Here is a 17,422-nt window from a genome sequence, read left to right on the forward strand (position 1 = left end):
TATGGAGATTCCTCAAGAGACTAAAAATAGACTTATCCTATGATCCTGCAATCCCACTCCCATGCACATATCCAGAGGAAACTCTAATTCAAAAAGATACATGCACCCCAGTATTCATAGCAGCACTGTTTATAATGGTCAAGACACGGAGGCAACCTAAATTTCCACTGACACATGACTGAATAAAGAAGTTTTGGTATATTTATATAAAATATGAAAGGAATACTACTCAGCCATAAAATAAAATAATGCCATTTGCAGCAATATGGATGGATCTAGAGATCATCATATGAAGTGAAGTAAGCCAGAAGAGAAAGAAAAATACCATATGATATCACTAATATGTGGAATATTTTAAAAAAGACACAAGTGAACTTATATACAAAACAGAAATAGACATAGAAAACAAACTTATGGTTACCAGGGGGGATAGAGGGTAGGGAGGGATAAATTGGGAGGTAGGGATTTGCAGATACTAACTACTATATACAAAATAGATAAACAACAAAGTCCTACTGTATAGCACAGAAAACTACATTCAATACCTTTTAATAGCCTATAATGAAAAAGAATACTAAAAGGAGCATATATGTGTATGTATAACTGAGTCACTATGCAGTACACCAAAAATTCACACATTATAAATCTTCTATACTTCAATAAAAAGTCAATCAGTGTACTTTACCACATCAATAGGTTAAAGAATAAAAATCATATAATAATATTAATAGAGGCAGAAAAAGCATTTGATAAAATCCAACACCTACTCATGATTAAAAACTCTCAGCAAACTTGGAATACAGGGGGAACATCCTCAATTTGATAAACAACATCCACAAAAAAACTACAGCTAATATTATACCTAATGAGGAAAAACTGGATGCTTTACCCCTAAGACTGGGAACAAGGCAAGGTTGTCCTTTCTTACCACTTATATTCAATATTATATTGGAGGTCTTAGCTCATGCAATAAGATTTAAAAAAAGGAAATAAAAGACATACAGTTTGAGAAGATGAAACAAAACTGTCTTATTCTCAGATGGCATGACTATCTATGTAGAAAACCCCAAAGAATAAAAAAAACCCCACTTTTTCAAATGAATAAGGGAGCATAGATAGTAAAGTCACAGGATACAAGGTTAATATACAAAGTCAATTATGTTCCACCAATTGCTAGCAATGAAAAATTGGAATTTAAAATTAAAATCATTTACAGTGGTATACTGCCAAAAAAAAAAGTACTTTGGTATAGAATCTATACATGGAAAAGTACACAACTTCGATGAAAGAAATCAAAGATGATCTAAATAAATGGAGAGATAGTTTATGTTCATGGACTGAAAGATTCAATATTGTTAACAAATTTTTCCAAACTGATCTATTATAGATTGAATACGGTCCCAAGTGAACATCAGCAAGATATTTTGCACATATTAACAAAATGATTCTAAAATTTATATGGAAAGGCAAAAGACTTAGATTAGTCAATGTAATACTAAAGAACAAAGTCAGAGGATGGACATGACCTGACTTCATGACTTACTATAAAGCTAAAATAATCACAACAGTGTGGTACTGGTGAAAGAAAAAACAAATAGATCAATGGAACAGAAGAGTGAGCCCATATGTAGACCCATACCAACACAATCAACTGACCTGACAAAGGAGCAAAGTCAATTCACAGGATAAAGGGTAGTCTTTTCAACAAATGGCACCGAAACGACTGGACACACACATGCAAAAAATATTAATCTAGACACTCAATATGAATAACAAACCTAAACAAAAAATGCAAAATGATAAAACTTCTGGAAGATAACACAGGAGAAAATCCAGGAGACCTTGGGTTTGGTGATGTGTTTTTAGATACAACATCAAAAAAAATCTAGGAAAGGAAAAGACTGATATGCTGGATCATTAAAATTTAAAAACTACTCTGTAACAGACATGCAAGAGAATGAAAAGACAAGCCAGAAACTTGGAGAAAATATTTGTAAAATATCTAATCCAAAATGCACATATCTGTATCCAAAATATACGAAGAATACTTAAAACTCAATAATAAAGCAAGCAACCCAATGAAAGTATGAGCAAAAGATATGAACTTACACTTCACCAAAGAAGACAGATGGCAAATAATCATACGAAAAGATGTTCAACATCATTTGCCATTAGGGAGTTGCAAATTAAAGCAATAATGATACACTACTACATACTTAGAAGAATAGCCCAAATCCAAAAAACTGACAATGTCAAACACTGACAAAGATGTGGAGCAACAGGAACTCTCATTCTTTGCTGGTGGAAATGCAAATAGTGCAGCAACTCTGGAAGACACTTTGGTAGTTTATAAAAAATACAAAATAGTCTTACCATACAACCCAGCAGTTGTGGTCCTAGGTATTTACCTAACTGATTTGAAAACTTATGTCCCTACAAAAACTTGAATGCAAATGTATATTCATAGTCACCAAAAACTGGAGGCAACCAGCATGCCCTTCAGTGGGCAAATGGATGAACAAACTAGTACCTCTATGCAATTAAAAATTATTAAGCAATAAAAAGAAATTAATTACCAAGCACAATACAACATGGATGAATCTTAAATGCATATTAATAAATGAGAGAAACCAGTCTGAAAAGGTTACATATTCATGATTCCAATTATGTGACATTCTGGAAAAGGCAAAATTACTAGGGCAATGAAGAGATCTGCAGTTGCCAAGAGATCAGGGAGAGGGGAGAGATGATTAAATAGGTGAAGCATGGGGGATTTTTTTTTAGGGTGGTGAAATTATTCTATATGATACTTTAATTTTGTACACATAACATTATGCGTTTATCAAAACCACTGATTATTATAGCATAAAGAGTGAACCTTAATGTATGCAAATTAAAAAATACTTTAGGAGGTGAGGGGAATCTTACGATGGAATGTAGTATGTGTCAAGCATTCTAACTGTGTTACCAATGTATGAAACAATCTCACTGAAGGCTGTGGGAGATAACGGTGCTGACCTAAGTAATTCTGGAAATGAGTGGAGTTTGTAAAATTAAAGGCAAAAGAAACTGTGCATGAGCACTGCACTCTAGTTGGTAAAGCGGTATCCCATAGGGGTGTGGGTTAACAATTCCGATATTTCTATGCAAGTACACTGGAACTGAACAATTTAAAAAATTGATGGTGAATGGTGGGAACCAGGCTTCTCACTATTTGAGCGTGAGTTTACAGATAAACAAAAAAGGAGAGGTGACAATGATCCATGTTGGAGACAACAGTATAAACTAATGTGAAGACAAGAGATGATTACATATAGAAATATTATAGGTATAAGGATATACACAGGTTAGTACACACACATATATTTCCTTGCACTGTCAGTTGGGAACAACAGTTCAGCAGCAATGAGTACACTTAGTGTCCAGATTTTGGTTTCTAATACCATTCTCCAATAAAAAGAATCAGGGATCCTTGGAGGAGTAGATGATTCTAGGGCTGGAGCAAGAAATACACAGGATGAGCCTGGAACATCCTATAGTGCCTGAAAATAAAGAAGTAATTAAAAACACACACACACAAATAATTGCAGAGTTATGTCAGAGAGTTAAAGGAACCAACCGAGGAAATTGCAATGGCCCAAACTGGAAGAATCAACAACAACAAAAAGTAGTGTTGGATTATGACCCCAAATATATCATTAACATCTATGAGCCCACACTATTGTGAAGAAATGATTGGAAGAATAAAAAATAGAAAAGAAAGAATGAGGAGATTAATCTCCCATGAAGAAGAATTTCAAGTTTATGTACATATTCCAACTCTAAGGAAATGGAGCATAACTTCCACTCCTAAAGGGTGGGCTCCCCATGGTGACTTCCTTCCAAAGAAAATGGTATGAAAAGTGGAAAAACACAGAGTAGTTTTACAGTGGAGAAACCTAGCAAACAGTACCTCAGCCAGGTGATCAACATCAACACTGACATGTCGTGTTGATCGTATGTGATGTGATGTGATGTGATGAGAATGGTACTCTATCTCTGTGGTCTTCCTCCCCAAAACCTATAACCACAGTCTAATCATAAGAAAAACATAAGACAAATGCCAGTTGAAGAACATCTAAAAAATATCTCACCAGTATGACTCAAAACTGTCAAGGTCATCAAAAACCAGAAGAGCCTAAGGATGCATGATGACTAAATGTAATTTAATATCCCAGCCAGGATCCTGGAACAGATTAAGGACTTTAGGTAAAAACTAAGGAAATCTGAATAAAGTATGGACTTTAGCTAATAATAATGTATCAATACTGGTCCATTAATTGCAATAAATGTACCATGCTAATGTAAGGTGTTGATAATAAGGGAAACTGGATATGGTATTTATGAAGACTCTCTGTATATCTTCATAGTTTTCCTACAAATACAAAACTGTTTTAAACATAGAGATTATTAAAATAATACAGGTACCTGTGCATATATACACAAACACGTATATTATGTCAGGTGGCGGTAAATACTTGGGAAAAAAAATCAAGTAGGATAAGAAGGATGAAGAATGACAGGAGGAGAGCAGGCAGTTTGTACAGAGCGGCAGGAATGACATCTGTCTGATGAAATGATATATTTGAGCATAGATCGGAAGGGGATGAGAGGATGAACCATGGAATTATCTAAGGGACAGGACTCTTTGCAGAGGGAACTATAAGTCTGAATGCCCAGGGGTGGGAATGTGTTTAGAAACAGGGAGAAAGAGAGTGAAGAGGTGAGGGTAGATGGAGAAGCTTGGATAAGGGGCAGAAGAGCAGGAGATGAAGCCAGGAAAGGAGTGGGTGCCCGGCTGGGCACGCCTTGTCAGCCACAGTGAGGACCAAATACATGAATCAACAAATGAGATGAATGGAAACTTTATCTTGAAATTTATTTTAGGTACTCCAGCCTCAAAAAAAAAATTAGATTGCTTCCATGTCTTGGCTTTTGTAATAGTGCTGCTATGAACATTGGGGTGCAGGTATCTTTTTGAATTAGAGCTCCCCCTGGATATATGTCCAGGAGTGCGATTGCCGGATTATACAGTGTCTATTTTTAGTTTTTTGAAGAATCTCTATACTGTTTTCCATAATGCACCAAACTACATTCCTACCACATGGAAGCAACCTAAATGTCCATTGATAGATGACTGGATAAAGAAGTTGTGGTATATTTATATAATGGAATACTACTCAGCAATAAAAAGAATACAAGAATGCCATTTGCAGCAACATAGATGGACATGGAGATCATCATTCTAAGTGAAGTAAGCCAGAAAGAGAAAGAAAAATACCATATGATATCACTAATATGTGGAGTCTAAAAAAAAAAGGAAAAGAAAAAAGAGGACACTAATGAACTCACCTATAAAAACAGAAACAGACTCGCAGACTCAGTAAACAATCTTATGGTTACTGAGGAAAAGGGAGTGGGAAGGGATACATGTGGGAGTTTGAGATTTGCAAATGACAACCACTATATATAAAAATAGATAAAAAACAAATTTCTTCTGTATAGCACAGGTAGCTATATTCAATATCTTGTAATAATCTTTAAAGAAAAAGAATATGAAAACAAATACATGTATGTATCTTCATGACTGGGACATTATGCTGTACACCAGAAACTGACACATCGTAACTGACTATATTTCAATTTAAAAAAAGCTTTAAAAAATTAAACGAAGTGTCATCCTTCATGATACACCTCCCTCCCCCAAGCACACACAAATATTTTATCATAACAATACCGAAATCTTTTAGCCTGCAATTGCTCCAACAAGACCCTCTAGTCCTGCCAAACCAGTGGAGGCATGTCATCTCCTTTCTGAAACAAAATTTGGGATGGTTTCTAGACAAGCAAAGTGAAATGAAGGCTTGAGGCCAATTTTTCACATAATTCAATTTTTAGAAAAACTTACATATGCCTGAAATCTTTAGATAATGGAAAGAAAAGTAGATTTTCCTCTCTTCATTATTAAAGCCATTGGTTCAAACTCTCATTTCATTTGAGACATGCAGGCACAACCCAGAGTCTGTAATTAGTTTTAAACCACCAAAGTAGAAACAGAATAAAACCTCAACTAACTGAAGGACCTTTTTTTTCCCTTGACATACTTGGCTTTCAATGGCTAGAGGCATAAGGCATAGGTCCAAAAAGCAAGCTTAAGACTGGGGCTGATTTTTAAAAACCAAATAAATTGCAAAGTATGCCTTGGGTGAGTCCACTCCGATCTTCTTACCTGCCGCCTTCTCCCTCTCTCCTTCCAGCCCCACGTATCCTGAGAGAAGGCATCCTGAAGGATGATGAAATAGCCAATCATTGGAGGACAGCCCCCGGCTCATCACTAGCATGCTGAGATAGGCACAGAACCCTCCCCTCTTTCAGAGATTTGTACCAATAAGGATGAAGTAAACAACACTTTCCTTTGAACTTCCTTTTAACGGGGAAGGTACATAAACAAAGGCAGTCGACTGTGGGAGTATGAGAGCAAAATGTGGCTCCCTCAATAGTGGGGACTTGATCTCAGAATATCTTGGTTTATTTTAGGCTACCCTCAATCATTGGCCATGCCTTTGGGGAGTTAACCTCTCTGACCTCAGTTTCTTCATCTGTAAAATGACAATTACAATGTCTGCCTGCAAAGCCCTTATCAAGATTAAATGAAATATGTCCCTAAAATGCCTAGAATAGTGTCTGGCTTCTAAGAAGTGATTAACATGCATTGCTTCCTTTCATCAACATACATCCTATATTTGCACCTGGCATGGATCAGACTAGTAGCCTCCTGATAAATGTCTGCTGAATAAATAACGGTCTGAATGAAATCTCCAGGGAACCTTGAATGGTATTTTACATAATGATACTTAATATAATGCTGATGATAACTACCACTTACTGAGTACTTACTGCTGGTCAGGTAGTGTGATAGGTGCTCACCTACATCATTTCCCTGAACTCTCATAACCACCTCATAATGTAGGCCTTCTTTCAGCTCCACTTAAAAATGAAGAACTGTGATTGAGCTATTTTCCGAGGACAACACAGCTAGCAAGTAGCAGGACTGGATTTTGAACTCTTATCTTTCTGATTTCAGAGGCCATGTCTTAACTGCTATAGCATCCTGTGCAGATTTTAAAGCACATTAAAAAACAAATAAACAACAGAATAAAAAGCCATTTGACTTTTTTTTGTTGTTGTTGTTAAAGACACAACTAGGGTGAGTAAGTCTTCCTGCTGCTCCCAGAATAGCCTCATCTGGTTGGATTGGCAGCTACCAGGCCAGGAACAGGTGGGACCAGTAAAGCTGCCAGGGACCAGCCCTTGAGAAAGTGGCTGAACAAGTTATCTGGTCCTGTTCCCAGGAGCTGGTACAAATCTGATGGGGAGGCCACTCATGTGGGCTGGCATGGGGGTAGGATCATGGGTGCTAGAATCTTACCTTGAACGAAGAGGTGAAAGTGTCCCAAGGGTAAAAATAAAGTATTCAGAGAAGGAGACTTGGAGGTGTGGCACTGGGGAGAAGTCCTACAGGGGCGGGAAGCTAGAACCAAGAGTACTGGGTGTGGCCAGGAGCCAGGAGGTCAGGGCTGAGGGTCCGGGGGGGAGGATGCAGTGAAAGGCTCCAGACAGGCTGTGAGCAATACCACACTGGGGCATGAAGCCTTCTTGGTGGGTCTACATTTGACCCCATGGTGCAGAGGTGGGAGTGTCATTATGCAGCTAAAGGGAAAGGAATAACCTTAGCCACAGAATGCTCCTCTAGGTAAACTTGCCTTAAAGACCATGTGAAAATGACTAATAGCATGGACCCTGGGGCCAAACTGCCTGGGTTCAAAGCTTAGTTTCTCCATTTACCAGCTGTGTGACCGCAGTCATGTTACTTAACCTCTCTGTGCCTCAGTCTCCCTATCTATTTAAAGGGAATAACAATGCTTCCTATCTTATGGGTTTTCTATGAGGATTAAATATATACATAGAAACGGCTAGAAGAGAGCTTAAAAGTGCTGGCACATGGAGGTATTTACCTGTTATCCATTGTTCTCATTATGACCACCTCCCAGAGTTGATGGGAGGGCACATGAGATGTTGTATAACTCACTCACCCTATCACTCTTCCCTTTTCCCTCTTTCTTCACACAGTGCATCTTCAGCAGTGGAGCCAGGACTTGAACTTAAATCTTTAGACTCCAAGTCCTACACTCCCCAAGCATGGTTGTCCAGTAGTGAGGTCTGAGCAGGCTGGTCATGGCCCTCTGACTCCATACCTATGCCCTTCTCTTCTTGCATTGCCCTCTTCAGTCACCCCAAACCCAAGCTCTTGTGGCTCACTCCAAGGTGGTCTTACAACTGCACAGCACACACGTGCATTCATACTACCTCCTCCTTCCCATCTTTCCCAGCTCCCATCCAGCCTGACTTTGTTGGCAGAGTAGTTCCTTTCATTGTGGCATTTCCTGTTCAAAAGCATTTCATAGCTCCCCATTGGCTGTGACAGGAGGTATCATACAAGGTCCAGGTGGTGTAGAACGCCTAGTGTTCTCCATCTGAGTCCCTGAGCAGTTGATGATAGATGACAGCACTGGAGCAAGTGAGAACAATTTACCGGCAGAGCTGAAGATTCTACTGTATGGGCTTATCTAAAACCCCAACCACAAGTGTCCACAGAAGAAGACTAACAACACAAAAGCCCTGGCATGTGAAATGGTTCTAATTTTCCCAATTTTCCCATTAATATCTGATTCCTACAATCTCAGCCTCAACATTGTCATCTGTAAAATAGGACAATACCTACATCATGGAACGGTTGGCAGGGTTAAAGGAGAGTGTGTATCTGTAGTGCCTGGGTCAGCAATCCCTCACCTAAGTGTTTCCATAATTTGCACTGTTATTATTCTAAAACCCAGACCCCTCTCTCTGGCGTTCAGAAGTCCCAAACAGCCTGTCCCCACTCTGTTTACCCATTCTGATTCCCCACAGTTCTCTGGGACTTGCTGGGCTTGTCCCTTTGAGACATATCCATTTCTGGGGCATCTCTCTGTGGTTCTTTCCTCACTTCCATGATACCCACATCTGACTTTCTTTTTTTTTTTTTAAGTTTTTAAAGTTTTTGTTTTATTTTGTTTTGTTTGTTATGGAGGAGAGGAAGTTACATCTATTTACTTATTATGAGTTTTTTTTTTTTTTAATGGAGGTACTAGGGATTGAACCCATGATCTTATGCATGCTAAGCACACACTCTACCACTATCCGATTGAGGCCCAGTTCACACTGGATTGTCTCCAGGAACCCTTCCCTGCACCCCAAACCCCACACCCCTTGCTCATTCTCTCGTCCCAGCTCCCTGAATTCACACCCACTCATGATCTGTACTAAATAATTTAACTTTTAAAGTGCCTGCTGTTGTTCCAGTATTTTACACTATTTTCTCACCCCAATTAGACTGTAATCCTGTCGCGAGTAACTGCTGAGATTATTTTCTCTAATGTTAGTTTTCAGCATGAAACCAATGTTCCCAAAGCCCCAAGCAACATTTCCTCCAAGGGTTTAGAAATGAAGTGCCAAAATTCCTGGGAGCTCAGAGGTCAGGAGTGGTTTCTACATCTTTTAAATGAAGAAAATGTTACTGACCTCACAGAGTTATCTGATGGCTTGAGAAAATGGGTATAAAATTGCCCAGATGTCTGCTGAATTGAAAACATCATCCGTCAGAAGAGAAGGAAAGAGCAATTGGAACTGATAGGAACTTGTGAAGGGAGACAGAAGGAAAAGGAGAACCATGGGGGGAAGGGAAAGGATTGCTAGCGAAACAGACGTTTTAAGCATCTCCTATGCGTCAGGCACCTCCCTAGGCAATCCATGTACATTACATGTAGCATATTGGTTAAGATCACAGGTTCTGGAGTCAGGCTACTGGGTTCCAATCCTAATTCTGTCTGTCACCAGCTGTATGGACTCAGTTAAGCTATTTAAAATGTCTATGGTTTATATTCTCTATCTTGAAATGAAGATAATTTAAAGCTGGGGTTGGCAATTTTTTTGTTCTGTAAAAAGCCAGATAGTAAATTTTTAGGTATTGTGGGACACACAGTTTCTGTTCCAACTACACAACCCTGGGGCTGTAGACTGAAAGTTGCCATAGGGTTTACATGAACAGATGGGCATGGCCATGTTCCAATAAAACATTATTTGCAAAAGGGGCAGTGGGCAAGAACTGGCCCACCGGGAGCAGTTTGCCAACCTCTAATATAGAATTTACCTTATAGGGTCCATGGAGGATTGAAGAGTTAATTTAGTTCATGCTTTTAGTGCCCGACACACTATAATTGCTCAACAAACATTAGCTGTTGTTACGATAATAAACCCATGGAGTAGGTGTTAGAATGACCTTTCACAGGGAAGAAAACTACATCTCAGAAATAACTGGATAACTTCTTCAAGATCTGATATCTTCTAGCAGTGGCAGAGTCAGACTCAGAGCACAAGCTGGTTGGCCTCTATAAAGCCTACAATTCTGGTTGGTGGGAGGGTATAGGTCAGTGGTAGAGTATGTGCTCAGCGTGCACAAGGTCCTGGGTTCAATCCCCAGCACCTCCATTTGAAAAAAAAAATAAAAATAAATACAAAGATCTATTTACCTCTTCCCCTTAACAACCAACCAAAACACTTTAAAAACTTAAAACAATAATAAAGTCTATAATTTTTCCACTGCGATTTTGTCAAATTCAAAGATCTTACCAGAAGCAAGACCTGATTTCACAGACCCAAAGAAAACCTGTAACTCTGATCCTCCATATATCTCCAAGTGATTTGGGACTTGACTCAAACACTGGTGACACAAAGAACGACGAGATCAGGCCCAGGATCCAAATGAACGTGGTCAGAAAGCCCTTGCTCTTTATTTCGGAGTCCGTGGCGAACAGGTGTGGGGTCCACGCTCACCCCGACTCGAGAGCTCACACAGCCTCAGCCTTTGCTGGCCTTGGCGTCGGTTTCCTATGACACCGATGGCTCAGCTGCCTTGGGGGGGCCCTAATTAAGTGCACAAACAGGGCAGCCTTCCCAAATCTCACATTAGTTCTGCTTTGGAATGCCAGAACTTTCCTACCATGGAAAAACGCTTCATGCCCTGACTCTTAACAAACCCAGCAAGTTCAAATGCATTTCTGGGGGGAAACAAGAACCCCAAGCTGTTATGTGAGAAGGCAAGGAATAAAGGGGCTTTTCTTGAAAGGGGGAAACAAAGGGCATCCAGAAATGTCACCAAAATGCCCTGCAAACTCTCTAGCTTGCCTCGAGTTGTTCTTTGTCTGAAGGACTGGAAAGCGTGATTTATGTCACTTTCTCCTTGGGTCAGTGATCGGCTTCTTAAACCTGAGACTGAAGCAGATATTGGCAAAGATTTCTTTCCATATGGATACAAAGAAATCCACATGGGATTAAAAGAAAAATAATCCTGATTAAATGGCACAGACTTCGTACATTTCAAAACTGGACACCTATGTGTGGTGTTATTTCTCTCTCCTCCTCCTCTGCTGCCTCCTGCTTCTCACTTCTTATCCCAAAGCCCAGTCTAGGGAATGCCTCTCTGGTTCTGTAACTGAGCAGACACCATCATGGTTGATTTTGTGCATGTAGGTTTAACAGCAATCAGCTGTCTGCTTTGTTTAATTCCACATCTTCTGGAGTAAAACCACTGAGGCTACATACCCAAAAAGCACCACATGTCATCCATTTCCAGAGTTCAGTGGACCATCGCATTGACGTTATTTTCCCTCCTCAAAGGTTAGAAGGTGGCTTGGCCTTCAACGTGATGCTCCTATAATACAATACAATGGTGGGTGCCACTGGGCAGGGCGTCACACAGATTCACCACCACCACGGGATCTTCCAGGCTCCAAGCTGTCACCCAACCCAGGCCTCTGGCAGGACAGATGCCACCACAGGTTCAACTGGGCACCACGGGTTCCTGTCCAGGGAAACAGCAGCCTCTGTCGGGCTTGCTGCCTTAGGAGAGATGAAGAGGACTTTAGTAAGGGTGGCCACAGTTTATACCCCGATAATCTCTCCTTTGAGCCTGGACACTTTTAGGATCATTGATTAATAATTACACCAGGACAGAAGACATAGGCCAGGTCTGTCTGTCTGGGTGTGTCATCACTCCTCCCCTTTACTTCTGTGGAGCTGTTGATGATTGAGAGACTTGGAGAAATGATCTCTCCAGGGTCATAGGATACTGGGAAGTTTCAGATTTTGAATTCTGATTTGGTGCCTTAGTGTGTGTTGCCTTGTCCCACAGGCTCCAGTAGACTTTAGACTTCACAAAAGCAAAGATGTACCTAGAAAATACCGAAGTACACAAAAATTACTAATAGTATTCGGGGTGGAGCCTTTCTAATGCCAGCGGCTGGGGAAGAGGCTCTGTCCCCACAATCAGGAAGGGTTAATTTTTGGAAACCCTAGCTCAGGAGTCTCCAAACTCTGGACCCAGACAATCTCCAAACCTTTTGGAGAACCTAGAAAGAATCATCAGCTTCTTATTTTGCCATATAAAGACCTTAAAAAAACAAAAAACAAAACTACTCAACATTTACTCTGACCATTATGTCATAACAAAAAAGAGATTTCAACACTAAAAAAGGTTACCATGATCTCAGAATAAAGGGAACTCATTTCAGTTGTTTACATTTAGTTTTGTTTAAAAAAGTCAACATACTGCCCTTATTTTTTCATTTCCACTGCAGAGTGAAACTAGAAGGACCTGCAGTGAGGGCCAACTTCATGGGAACGTCACCTGTTTGGTCGCCCAGGGCCCCAGACCAGGAACGGCTCAAGCTTGGGGTTTAGTGATCTGCAGTCCCTGTTCTGAAATTCTTAATTTTATCTATGAATGTGTGCTTTGTGGACGAAGGCTGATGGGACAGTGGAGCATATGCTGGGGGTCTGCTCCTGCCTTTCTCTCTCTAGGGCCAGGTAGTTCTTGGCTGTCTCCTCTTTGCCTACTGGCACCTTACCCTACACCCACAGCCCCACTGCTGACCACGCATCCCTGCGGTGGTGGCAGGATTGCACGGGGTGGAGGGAGTGTAGGGACAAGGAGAGGTGTGGGGAGAGCCAGGCTAGGCTGTGAGGCTGCTGTGCCTCAGGTGGGGTGAGCAGTGGCTCTCCCCTCAACTCCCCACTACCACGGAGTGTTGGGTAGGCAACTGGGAAGCTGGGAACACTTGGGGTCACCTGTCAGCCGTCAGTGACTTCCCCACCCCAGGCCAGGGGCCCACATTTTCCTTTTGTACCAGATCCCACAAATTACATACCAGGTTCTCCCTGCAGTAGCCCTCTGATGACATCTGAGAGCTACTGGACTAGCTCAGAGACCCTCGCCCCTAAATAGCTCCGCTATGCCTCTCCTTGTAAGTGGATTCTTTGAGTAATAGAAGTGATTTCCAGACTTCCTCGTGGAAGGTGTATTTCCCCAGAGGCTAAGCACCTGCCTGTTACCACCCATTTCATGCTTGGCCTGGACTGGTGGCTAATTGTCATCCTCCTCACCCTTCATGGGTGGGTAGCTCTTCACAGTTTAGAAAGCACTCTTCTAGTGTGTGTGTGTGTGTGTACCACATTAATCTCACTTTGTCTAGCCTGGTGATCTTGAAAGATCTTATACTTTGGATTTTCACACAAATCCAGGTTCAAGTCCCAGCTCTCTCACTTCCTGGCTGTGTGGCTTTGAGCAAGTGATTTGCCCTCCTAAACCTCTCATTTCTCATTTTAAGTGGAGATGATAATATCTACCTACATCCCATAGCCTAAATTAAAGATTAAATGTGGTTATATAATCGAGCATGTATCAAGTGCTCAGTTAACATTCGTCCCTTTCCTCTTTCTGGTCTGCATGGTAGAGATCAGGAATGATGCTTGGGGAGGCCATGTCTCATCTGGGAAACCCACACAACAGGAGCTGAGCCTGGCATCCTCCTGGTCCAGGGACTTGTCCATTGTTCAAGTGGCCCTGGTCAGGTGAGCAGCAATAACTCTGGAAACCAGAGAAGCTGCTTCTCAAAGGACTGGATTTGGGCCCACAGGACTAGTTTTGACAAGGGAGAGGAAACACTGAAGTAGGGGGACAGACAAATGTAGAGGGGAAGAGAGAAAGTATCAAGGACAAACAGCCTCCATTCCGTCCCTCCCACATTCCAGCCCTGCCCTTGGGAGAGGCTAGCAGAAATTCCGTAATTGTGTTGTTCAGGAGGGCAGCCGTAGACATATTTCAGTCTAAGAATCAGGAGGCCCGGATTCTAGTCTCTGGTTTCCTCTCTATCACCTTGGGAATGTCACCTCCTACTTGGGAGCCAAATGTCCCCATCTTCTAAATGCATTTGACTACATGACTTGTTAAAGTCTATTCCAGCTTTGATACTTTATTTTTTAATTAGAGGAAGGACGGCTATAAGAAATACTCTGTAGCCAGCTGGGGCATGCCCACTGTACTAGGATGGGCCCCTTCAGAGCAGTGGCTTCAGGAAGGCCTGGCCCTGGTCCAGGGATGCTGGTTCCCTGGGCAGGCCATTTGTTGAGACTCCACAACGGCTGGTCATCTGATGATTCTCGCATCTCAGTTCACACCCGAGGCACCTCATCTGCATAGGCTGTGGCCGACTTTGTGAACAGTGACGGATTCAACCATTTTCATGTGAAGCATTTCAACAGTCATCTCCAGACAGAAGGAGCACAGTGGGCTGTTGTGATGAGAATTCTGGAGAAACCTATTTATGGCAGTGTTTTGGTTTACCCTTGGCCTAGTACACAGGGTACAGTTCAAAACGGCCTCAGCTGAAAATACTCTCTTGTCTTTCAGGGTAAAATTTCCAAACTTTTACATGCAGCCTGTCAGTTCCAGGCCTACTGCCCCTGCCTCCAGCTCCTCTGGTCTCCCAGAGACACAGGGTCAGCCCCCCACCTCACCCACTCCCACTTGGCCTCTGAGTCATTCCCAACAGAGGCGGGACCGATATTAACAGCGTATCATTAGGGATTTGGAGCCAGACAGTCCTGGGCTCCAATCCCAGTTTCTCCACTTGTTAGTTGTGTGATCTTAGGCAAGTCACTTAACCTTTCTGCCCTCAGTTTCACCAGGTGAAAACTGGAAACAACAGGACCTAGCCGACTGGACAGTTTTAAGAATCAAAAGGAGACACACTGCAGCAGATAAATCCTGACGGACATCCTTAACTGTGTTTTCCTCTCTGTCCCGATCATTTTGGTTGATCCATAAAAAGCAGACTCCTGCCTCAGTTTCCCTTCTTGAGTTTTGATCCTCTTTCCTATCTCGTGCTCCAGACCCAGCAGAAGGGATCAGGCTGAGGCTCTGGCTGCTGCCACTCCTCCTGCCCAGGGGCTCCTGACTGCAGGCGAGAATCTTCCCATCGATGGACGGGAGATATGAGTAACCATTAATCTTATGGTACACACTACTATATACAAAGTAGATAAATAACAAGGTCCTACTGTATAGCACAGCGAACTATATTCAATACCTTTTAAAAACCTATAATGAAAAAGAATACCAAAAAAGAATATATGTGTATGTAACTGAACCACTATGCTGTACACCAGAAACTAACACAACATTGTAAAGCAACTATACTTCAATTAAAAAAAAAAAGTTAGCTCAATAAAGTGCTTTTTATTGAGCACTTTCTACGTTCCTGTTTTATCATCATTTCCTTATTATAACAAGCCTAGAGGGAGGCACCATTATCAGTCTTACTTAACAGATCAGGAAACTGAATGTCAAAAAGATTTAGGTCCAAGGTCACAGGGCCACGAGTGGTGGGGGCTGCATTCTAACCCAGGGTGTCTGACTCCACAGCCTTCCCTTTTCATCCCCAGATCCTCTGCTTTTGAGTATTGGGTACTCTCTGAGTATTCATCCCTGTCTGTTTCGATAATCATCACCACAGTAGCCAACAGTAATTGAATTCCTATACTCATTACTACATTATCCCATTTGACTTTCCCAGCAATCCTATGAGGTAGACAGTCTCATACCCATTTTACAAATGAGAGAGCTGAGATCAGAATAAGTATATTATCCAAAGTCCATTGGCTGTGAGAGGAGGGACCAGGATTTGGATACTGCTAATGATTTCTTTGTTGCTCCTTGATCACTGTACTATGTGCCAAGGGCTTTATAAACATTAACTCTTGTCACAGCTCTGGGAGGGAGGTAATACTAGTATTCCCATTTTACAGACAGGAAAATTGAGGTAGAGAGAAATGAAGACCTTTGTTCCAGGCCTCACAGAGCTGGATTTTGAACCCAGACTGTCTGGCTCAAATGTCTGGGCTCCCAACTTGTGTTGCTATAGGAAGTGAAGGATGCCAGGCGAGGCGCTGGGAAGACGAATGATTTCAAAGGAGAGGGAACAGTCCCAGCACAGGCAGGGGCTCGGTGAGTCCAGGAACGACAAAAGCTCTGGAGGAAGGAACTCTCTGCCCATGTGGATTGGAGTCGTCCCCCAGAGCCCTGGCTTCTCTCCTCTACAATGGGTTGGCCACCCTGGAGAATTTTCCAGCATTGAGCAATGGTGTAGGTGTTTCGTTTCCTTTAGGTCCACGAAGATGCATCATGAGGAAATTGCCTCAGAGTCTTGGGCAAGCTCTGACTCCACTATTCAGCTACAAAAATCCTCAGAAGAGATGGAAGTCAACAGTTTTAAGTCACCAGCATTTAAATGTCCAGGGGAAAAAAAGACCTTTTATCAGGAGAGGCAGAGACAAACATGTATTGAGTAGGCTGAAACGCAGGAGACGTTAAACCTTGCAACAATCCTTTGAAATTGTGATCTGCCCCATTTGACAGAGAAAGAAACTAAGGCTCAGAGCAGAAAAGTGATGTCCCTGAATCCAGTGGCAAGTACAAGAGCCTGAAGATGGTCCAAGGCCCAGATAAATGACTTCTGGTTGCATGTTCCGATTCGCTCCCTGCTGCCTCCCATCTGCCTCTGTCTGATCCATGTGGTTTCAGAATTTCCCCATAATTAACGGCAAAATTACCAAGAAGGTCTGCACAGATACAGAGACCATTCTGCCAACCTGGTGTGTTCTGGTCTAAAATGTTATTATTCTAAAAAAACACAACTTCAGAGGAAAAAAGAGTGTTCAGGGAATGTTTCCAAAATCTTGAAGCCATAAAGAAAGAGATTCACAGATGTAAGTATATGAAAATTTTAAAGTTCTGTATAAGACACTATACGCAAAGGTAGATGACAAGGGTCATATTATAAGAAAGTCTTCAATATACATGACAGACAAAGGATTGATACACAGAGCTCACGAAGAATGCCTCCAAATTCCTGAGGGAAGAGCAAACAACCCTACAGGAAAATGAAGGGAG

At 41.6% G+C, this 17,422-nt stretch overlaps 1 protein-coding gene across 8 annotated transcripts in view; it reads right to left on the bottom strand.

The window, feature by feature from the left end:
* Positions 1-17,422, bottom strand: part of FGGY (FGGY carbohydrate kinase domain containing) — a 389,879-nt gene that overhangs the window by 34,943 nt on the left and 337,514 nt on the right. For 2 of the 8 annotated variants that reach the window (XR_012079073.1, XR_012079071.1), the window contains one exon: positions 11,737-11,845. The exons of 5 other annotated variants lie outside the window; for them this stretch is intronic. The gene's annotated coding sequence lies outside the window, so the exon portion shown is untranslated. Of the gene's footprint in view, positions 1-11,552; positions 11,627-11,736; positions 11,846-17,422 lie in introns of those variants that run through there. One more of the 8 variants, XR_012079072.1, reaches the window with a different exon arrangement.

This window comes from Vicugna pacos, chromosome 13 (genome assembly GCF_048564905.1).
Source record: "Vicugna pacos chromosome 13, VicPac4, whole genome shotgun sequence".
NCBI classification, from domain to species: domain Eukaryota; kingdom Metazoa; phylum Chordata; class Mammalia; order Artiodactyla; family Camelidae; genus Vicugna; species Vicugna pacos.